Source organism: Drosophila arizonae, chromosome 2 (genome assembly GCF_054131065.1).
Source record: "Drosophila arizonae isolate 15081-1271.41 chromosome 2, UAZ_ARI_1.0, whole genome shotgun sequence".
NCBI classification, from domain to species: domain Eukaryota; kingdom Metazoa; phylum Arthropoda; class Insecta; order Diptera; family Drosophilidae; genus Drosophila; species Drosophila arizonae.
The window spans coordinates 20112613-20119588 of record NC_142922.1 but is presented as its reverse complement, the minus strand read 5'-3'; positions in this window follow the sequence as shown (position 1 = coordinate 20119588).

Genomic DNA, 6976 nt, shown 5'->3' with positions numbered 1-6976 from the left:
CGAGCCAGGAAAGGGGCCAACTCTGGGTGGAGGCAACGTCATTAAAGCGATGCTAAGCATAGTTTCGCAAGGCGAAGCCATGCCCCAGAAGCAAGGCGGTCAAGAGGTCAATGGGCGAGCAGGAGCAGGAGCAGGAGCAGGAGGCGGGGCTGGCGATGTGTACGGCAGGAGCATTTTATGAGCGCTGAAACAAAATTGAAACTTTTTGATTGAATACAAACTGCAATCTCGCAGGAGCAATGAGTAAATGGAGCCGGTCCCTTCTTAAAGTTTACCCGAACTTCCACTCCGGTTACTTGCCTCGTCCTGCCCCGCCCTGCCGTAGCTCTGCCCCGTAGCATTCTTCTCTCAGCAAACTTAGTTTTATAAATTAAAATAATACAATAAAGATTATATGTATAACAGTGCAGGCAGTCAGGCAGATGCAGTCCTGGTATCCATAGATACAAACACACACACACACACGCACACAAATAGCTGAGCTAAGGCCATTATGGAAACTTATAGTAGAAGACATTTGCCATCTGTTGTTAGTGCCCAAACAAACTTGTCCAGCTACAACAAGTTTTTATTTTGAATCATCGAGCCAAGTTGACGAACATCAACATAAACAAGTAATAAACGAAAAATTTTAATAAATGAAAAATGTTTTCCAGAGATCCTAAATTATACAAATATTAGTCAGCAATTAGACACAAACAACGAAGAGCAATTTCTGAATGCGAATGCAAACAAAGGCCAGCTTCTGCTTTCTGCTTTTACGTTCGGCATAAATAAGTGTCACATTAATTAATTAATTACCGAAAATATGCTGACTCCTCTATCCAAATTTACACTCAAGCCCTTCTCAAAAGGGCTCTCGATGTGAAGACCGAAAATTCGCAACCTCAAATAAAACGCCACAAGCTAATTTGCGGTTCAGACCGAGCGGAGGCAGCCAAAGAGCCGAGAGAGAACACTTGACTGGGCAATACCCTGCCAATATTTGGCATGGCTTTTAAACTTAAAATGCGAAATTAAACCTTCAATACTTTGGGATCAATGCATAAGAGCTGCCTAGAGAGGGCCAGAAAGCGACAGAGAGGGAGTGAGAGGGGAGTTGAGTTGACTTAGTCCCTCGGCTGGGTTCGGCGACAACGCTGATAATAAGATAAACAGGTGAAAACATAATCCAATCAATTGCCGTCATTTAGGTGAAGTGCTCTCTAAAACTTTGCCAGCTGCCGCACAAATAACACAGACGCCTACATATCATATCATCTTTAAAACAGAAAACAGAAGACAAAAGCACAAAGTGCTGCTCAATTTAAGCGTCGGCAAAGTATGAAGCGATAATAAGTATAATAAAGACTGCCAAAAAGTTTCAAAAATGCCTGCAAAAAAAAATATATATATGTATATATAAAAAAGATGGAAAAAGTGGAAAAGGGACACAAAAAACAAAGCAAATGTCTAACGGGAAATTCATGTTGATGAAAAATGTTTTTCATGCGCGCCGCCATTCACATTGATGATAGAGTGGGCGGCCGCTCCCAAGAAGTGTGCGTGTGTCCGTGTAGCCATCAGTGTGTGTGTGTGCGCATAGGTTTAAGGACATACAAATGACTAGGCCAAAAACAAAATAGGCCCCTGCTAAAGAAAATGGCAACAGGGATAGCCCACGCAGCAGCAGTTACCAAAAAGGAAAAATACAGAAAACAAAGAGCAGCAACTACAACAACAACCACCCAGCCACAGCCAAGAGTCTCTCGATTGTAAAAGGCTCAAACGGCAGCATTCCGCTCAAAATGCAACTCACTCAACCGCACCCACATCCGGACAATGGAGCGTCGCGACGCTCTAACAGAGCAGGCAGAGCCCAACTGAGGCGCAGCAGCAGCCAATGTAAGCGCCGTAGCTAGAAATGTGTCACGCAACGACCTTGAATCTCACTCAGTGAGAGTCGAGCTGCTGCTCACCCAATTCTTGTTGGCTGCGGCTCGAGCAGAGTGATTGCTGTTAGGCTCATGTTAGCGTTAACAGCGCTCCGAATGGCTGCTCGCCGCTAACAGAGCTTGATCGGGGGTAACTGCAATTAACATACTTGCATTTCATAGGCAACTTTTAACAGCATTTGGGTTAGCGCTGCAAGCATTAATGTACTTGTTGACAATTACTTATGGAACATCTAATTTCTTATAATTACACACAGAATCTACATATTTTAGTGAATAACTTTAAGAGTGATTGACTAAAGCTTAACAAGAATAAGAAAGATTTTTTTTTTTAAATATAACTTTTAGCTCTTGCGCAATTACATTAAAAAAATAAACACAAAAATAATATATAATTACAAAAAAAAATTGAATAAAATAAAAATACAAAAGTAGGTAAATAGGGGAAAAAGTAAATAAAATTTTATGAAAATATTATTAAAAATAATTAAAAATGATATAAGTTATAAAAGTAAAGTAAAATAATTCTATATATACAGTATAATATATTATTAAAATTATTATTAATTATTAAAATGTGTTTTCTGTATTCCTATAAGAGCTCTACATATAAAAAAGTTCTAGAATAATTATTATACAATGTAAATAATATTATGCAAACTAAAGTAAACTTTGTTATTGTTGACTTAGTTTCACATACATACATAAATGCACACTGAAGGCTTTAGCATTATCTGTTAACTTCATTGAACTTTATGATATGGTATTTAATTATACGATTCGCGTGTTTTCAGCTGCCAGGTACTTCACTCATTTCCTGCTAAAAACTTGTAGACGGAAATGCCTACCTTCCGAGCTGCTCCACAGCTGCAAACGTTAGTTCTTTGCCTCAGCTCGCCTAAGCGTGCCCCGCCTCGGCGACATTTGGTTACACCTTGTTGACATGGTCTTTGACGCCGTGTTGCTGCTGCTGGTGCTGCTGCTGCTGCTGTTGCTGCTGACTTTGACAGTTTTTGCTCTCGCCCAAGGCATAATGCCTTATTAAACTTGATTGAGCGCAAAACTTCATTACTGCTACGTTTCCAGGTTTGCAGCTCTCGTTACGCGTTAAATTCTGTTTTCTTCTTCTTCTCTTTTATTCCGTGTCTTGGTACAGGAAATTTAATTTTTGCCCCATATAAACAAAAACGCAAAGTTCTGCAATGGGGCGACAAGTGCTTACAATTCATTTGGCCCTTGTTAAAATGTTTAAATAACCTTTTGCAGCTCCCGCTCTCCCTCTCCCTTTCCCTCTCTCTCTCTCTCTCTCTCTCTCTGCATGTGCAGCTGTCGCACGCCCGCTTCCAGGGATTATGTTAATCACAATTCTGCATTTGAACAAGTTGCTCAGAGCTGCGAACAAAAAGTCACAAGGCCAGCGCTGTTGCTAGTTTTGAAAGAACTTTTGCAAAAGTCGCTGCTGCAGCTGAAAAAGCTGCCAAAACTCTAAGCTGGAATTATAAAAGATGACTTCCTTCCTGGTAGTGTCCTTCGGCATTCGCATTCGCCTTTGCCTCTTTCTCTTTCTCTTTTTCTTTCTATTTCTTTTTTTTTCAGTTTTCCTTTCCTCTTTTTTTTCGTGTGCCAAATTCAATGCAATCTGCTGGCGACAGTTATTTCCAGGCCCTGCCCAGGCGCTGTCTCTTGGCATTCCATAAAAATATTGTAGCATAACTTTGGGCGCCTCGAGACGCCTTCGTGTAACAAGTTGTCTTCTATTAACGCAGAGCATTTTTCATTCGTCCAGCAGCGGCAGAGGCAGCAGCAGCGGCAGAGGCAGCGGCAGCATCAGCTGGCCAGCAAATTAAGCTAATGCAGCAAACGAAAAGCAGCTGCAACTGTTGCTTAATGGCCAGCAGTGGGTCAAGGGTGCTTGGGTGGCTGCCTGCTGGGGTTGGGATGGCACTCGTATTGTGGCTCGCCAGTTAGCTGTCAAAAATTGCTTATTGCCGCGTAAACGAAAATACCTCGAAGCCAATTTGGCAACCAAAGTCATCAACTGCGCACACGCACGCCTCAATAAATTCAATTTACACGAATTTGTAAAGGCATCGCGGACGCCTCCTGCCAAGCAGAGGGCGGCGTGGGCGGCGACCCATCTGCACCATCAGCACCATCAGCACGGCACCAGCTGCCATATAAAACAGACAAAAACTTATGCTCGCTGAAGTTTTGCAGGTGTGAACAGTAAGATAAACAGCGGCGGCCCGGAGCTGCCTGCCGTCGAGGTAGCTGGCTGTTGCAGGCTGAGCCACTGCCTCGGGCGGCAGGGCAGGAGGTGGGTGTGCGTGGAGTGTGGGGTGTGGAGTGTGGGTCGGCCTTATTGGCATCGACATGCATTAGCGGCACCACAAAAGTGAGCCGAGTAAAAGTCAAATATAACCGCACTAACCGACAACCCGGCCACGTCCGACGCATGTACCACAACGCCAATTTCAGCGGCAGCAGCAACAACAATAGCACAACAACAGCAATCGACGACGGCAGCAAGCTAAATTGCAAAAGAAAACTTTTTGTTTGCTTCTCTTGTTGTTGTTGTTGTTGCTGCAGCCCAGTCTAACACGGGGCAGGCAGCTGAGCGGCTGGGCGGCTGGGCGGAGCAGCTGCTGATCAGACCCATCGAGAGAGCACGGCTCTGCTGTTGTTTGTGTACGTGCAAAGGTGTAAATTAAATTTCAACGTCAGCACGAGCATTGCATGCCAATGTGACCCACAAACACACAGCTCTCGCATCCGCATCCACATCGGCATCCCAAACCCAAACGCCATTTCACTCCAAGTGATGCCTAAAGTGCTTCTGCTTGTGCTCGTTTACCTTTTCAAGTGTTACCTTTTCAGCAATCTGTTGCAGCTTGCGAATTGCTTTTAGCCTTTCCCACTAATTCCAGCTGCAGCCGTCTCCGACCCAAATTCACAATTCCATCGGCTCTGGCACTTAAATGAAATGAAATGCTTTTAGCTCTTCCAGCTGTGATGTGTTTTTGCTCTGATATTGATAATTTAGTCCCAGATTCCATATATATCTGTCAAATCGACTTATCTACATGCTCTAGCAGTCTCTTTTTCTTTAAAAATTTAATTTCTTAGACATTTTCTCATTGCCTCAAAACTTGAATTCGAATTTTGTAATTTGGTAAATTATGTTTCTCTCACACCTTGAGCTCGGCTGCCGGCAGTACTAGCCCACATTTGGTCCTCCTTTATCCTGTTTGCAGTGCTGTCTAGGACCTGGGGGCAGTTTGGTTTGCTGCTTTGGCTGCTTGGCAAGCGCCTTAGCAGCACAAAGTAATTTAAGCACGAAATGCCAGACTCCAGACTCCAGACTCCAGACTCTCGACGCTCGGCTAGCAACAATGGAATTTAAATTATGCACTGTCGCCCCAAAGGATGCGCGCACACAACAAAGGCGCGACACCAAAAAAAAAATGGAGCAAAAGCGAGAGCAACAAAAGCATAAAAATACACAAAAGTCGACCAGATGATGTTTTCGTGCTCAAAGCGAACGAGAGCCGATTGCATGTACTTTGCTACTTTGAGCTGTAGAGCGCGAATTTGCGGGACCCGGTGCTCAGCGAGGTGCTCAGCGCCAGTCGATAAACTGCATGCGTGGGACAGGCTCATTGAATGCCATTAACTGTTCCATACACTCGATTTCCATACGCACCGTTGTCCCGTTGTCCCGTTATTCCCTTGCCCCATTGTTGGGCTGAGCCCAGCCGCCTTGCTGCGGCTTAACAATGAACTGCTGACGCTCCATTATCGATGGCGCATTATGACCGCAGCTGCAGCTCCAGTGGCCCGCATTGATGAATGGATCCATGGGGCTGCAGCGGACCGAGTGGTCAGCTGCGTTGCCCCGAAGCGCCTTAAATGTGCTGTAATTGAAATGCATTTGGGCGCAGGCGGACAAGTGCGCAAATGAGCAGGCTGCGGCAGGCTGCAGCAGGAGCCGAGCAGCTGCTGCTCATTAGCATGGCCCAGGTTGCCTGTGAAGATATTCGATCTGCAGCTGTCGGCTATTGCGGCTTAAGGCCCCACAAGCCAATTTAATTGGCTGCTATTGCCAGGAAACCGCAACTGCGCCCGTTGCCAGGCAACAGACGTGACAGTCTCGTGCCTCGTTTTGGGGCACTAGTCGAAGAGCTTCCTGCAGCTGGACAGGAATCTGCTCACTGTGTGTGTGTGTGTGTGTGGCATGAATTGTTCGCATATTTTCGCTATAGTTCATAAAACATAACCAGTTCAAGCCTGAAATGAGCATGTGTGAGTGGGTGTGCGTGTGTGTGTGTGCACATGAGCACGCACTCATGCAACTCTCGTGTGCACCATAAAAAATGGACACTTAAATTGCTTAGGAAGCGTGCCAGGCGGTGTCTTAATTTTCCGCAGGATGTGCGCAATATCAAAAGCAACATTTGATAAATGGTACATGGTTCGCTCATACGACCAGCACAATGTGTGCAACAGTGCACTGTAGTGTGTGTGTGCGACTACTGCAAAGGACAAAATGAAAAGAGAGAGCGTGTGCATCTGCATATGTTACCCTTGAGTATTTATGAGGAATGCTTAAATATGTGCAGTATTTTTCGATAGCTGAAGTGAGTTTGCAAATCTGCGTGGCAAAAGAGAAAGCTAAATATAAATATGTAAATATGTAAGTATGTAAATATATAAATATTTGTATTGCTTGTATCATTCCTCAACACGAGTTAATTTAGTTAAAAGTTTCGTCTCAGCCTTGTTCAACATAAATCACATAATTACACTTCTTGTTAATAGCTTTGCCCGTAATTGGTATTTATGTCTCTATGGCACAGAGCCACAAGAAAGTGTCCTCCTAGGCACACATACATAGGCCTTAACACGCTGTGCTCGTGTTGAGCTGAGCTGAGCGCGCTCAAGTTTTATTTACAAAATTACAAAATTATGCCAGCCCGGCTCTATTTATAGATTTATGTCTCTCAGTCCGCTATTCAAATGATTCGTAAGGACTTGCACGGTTG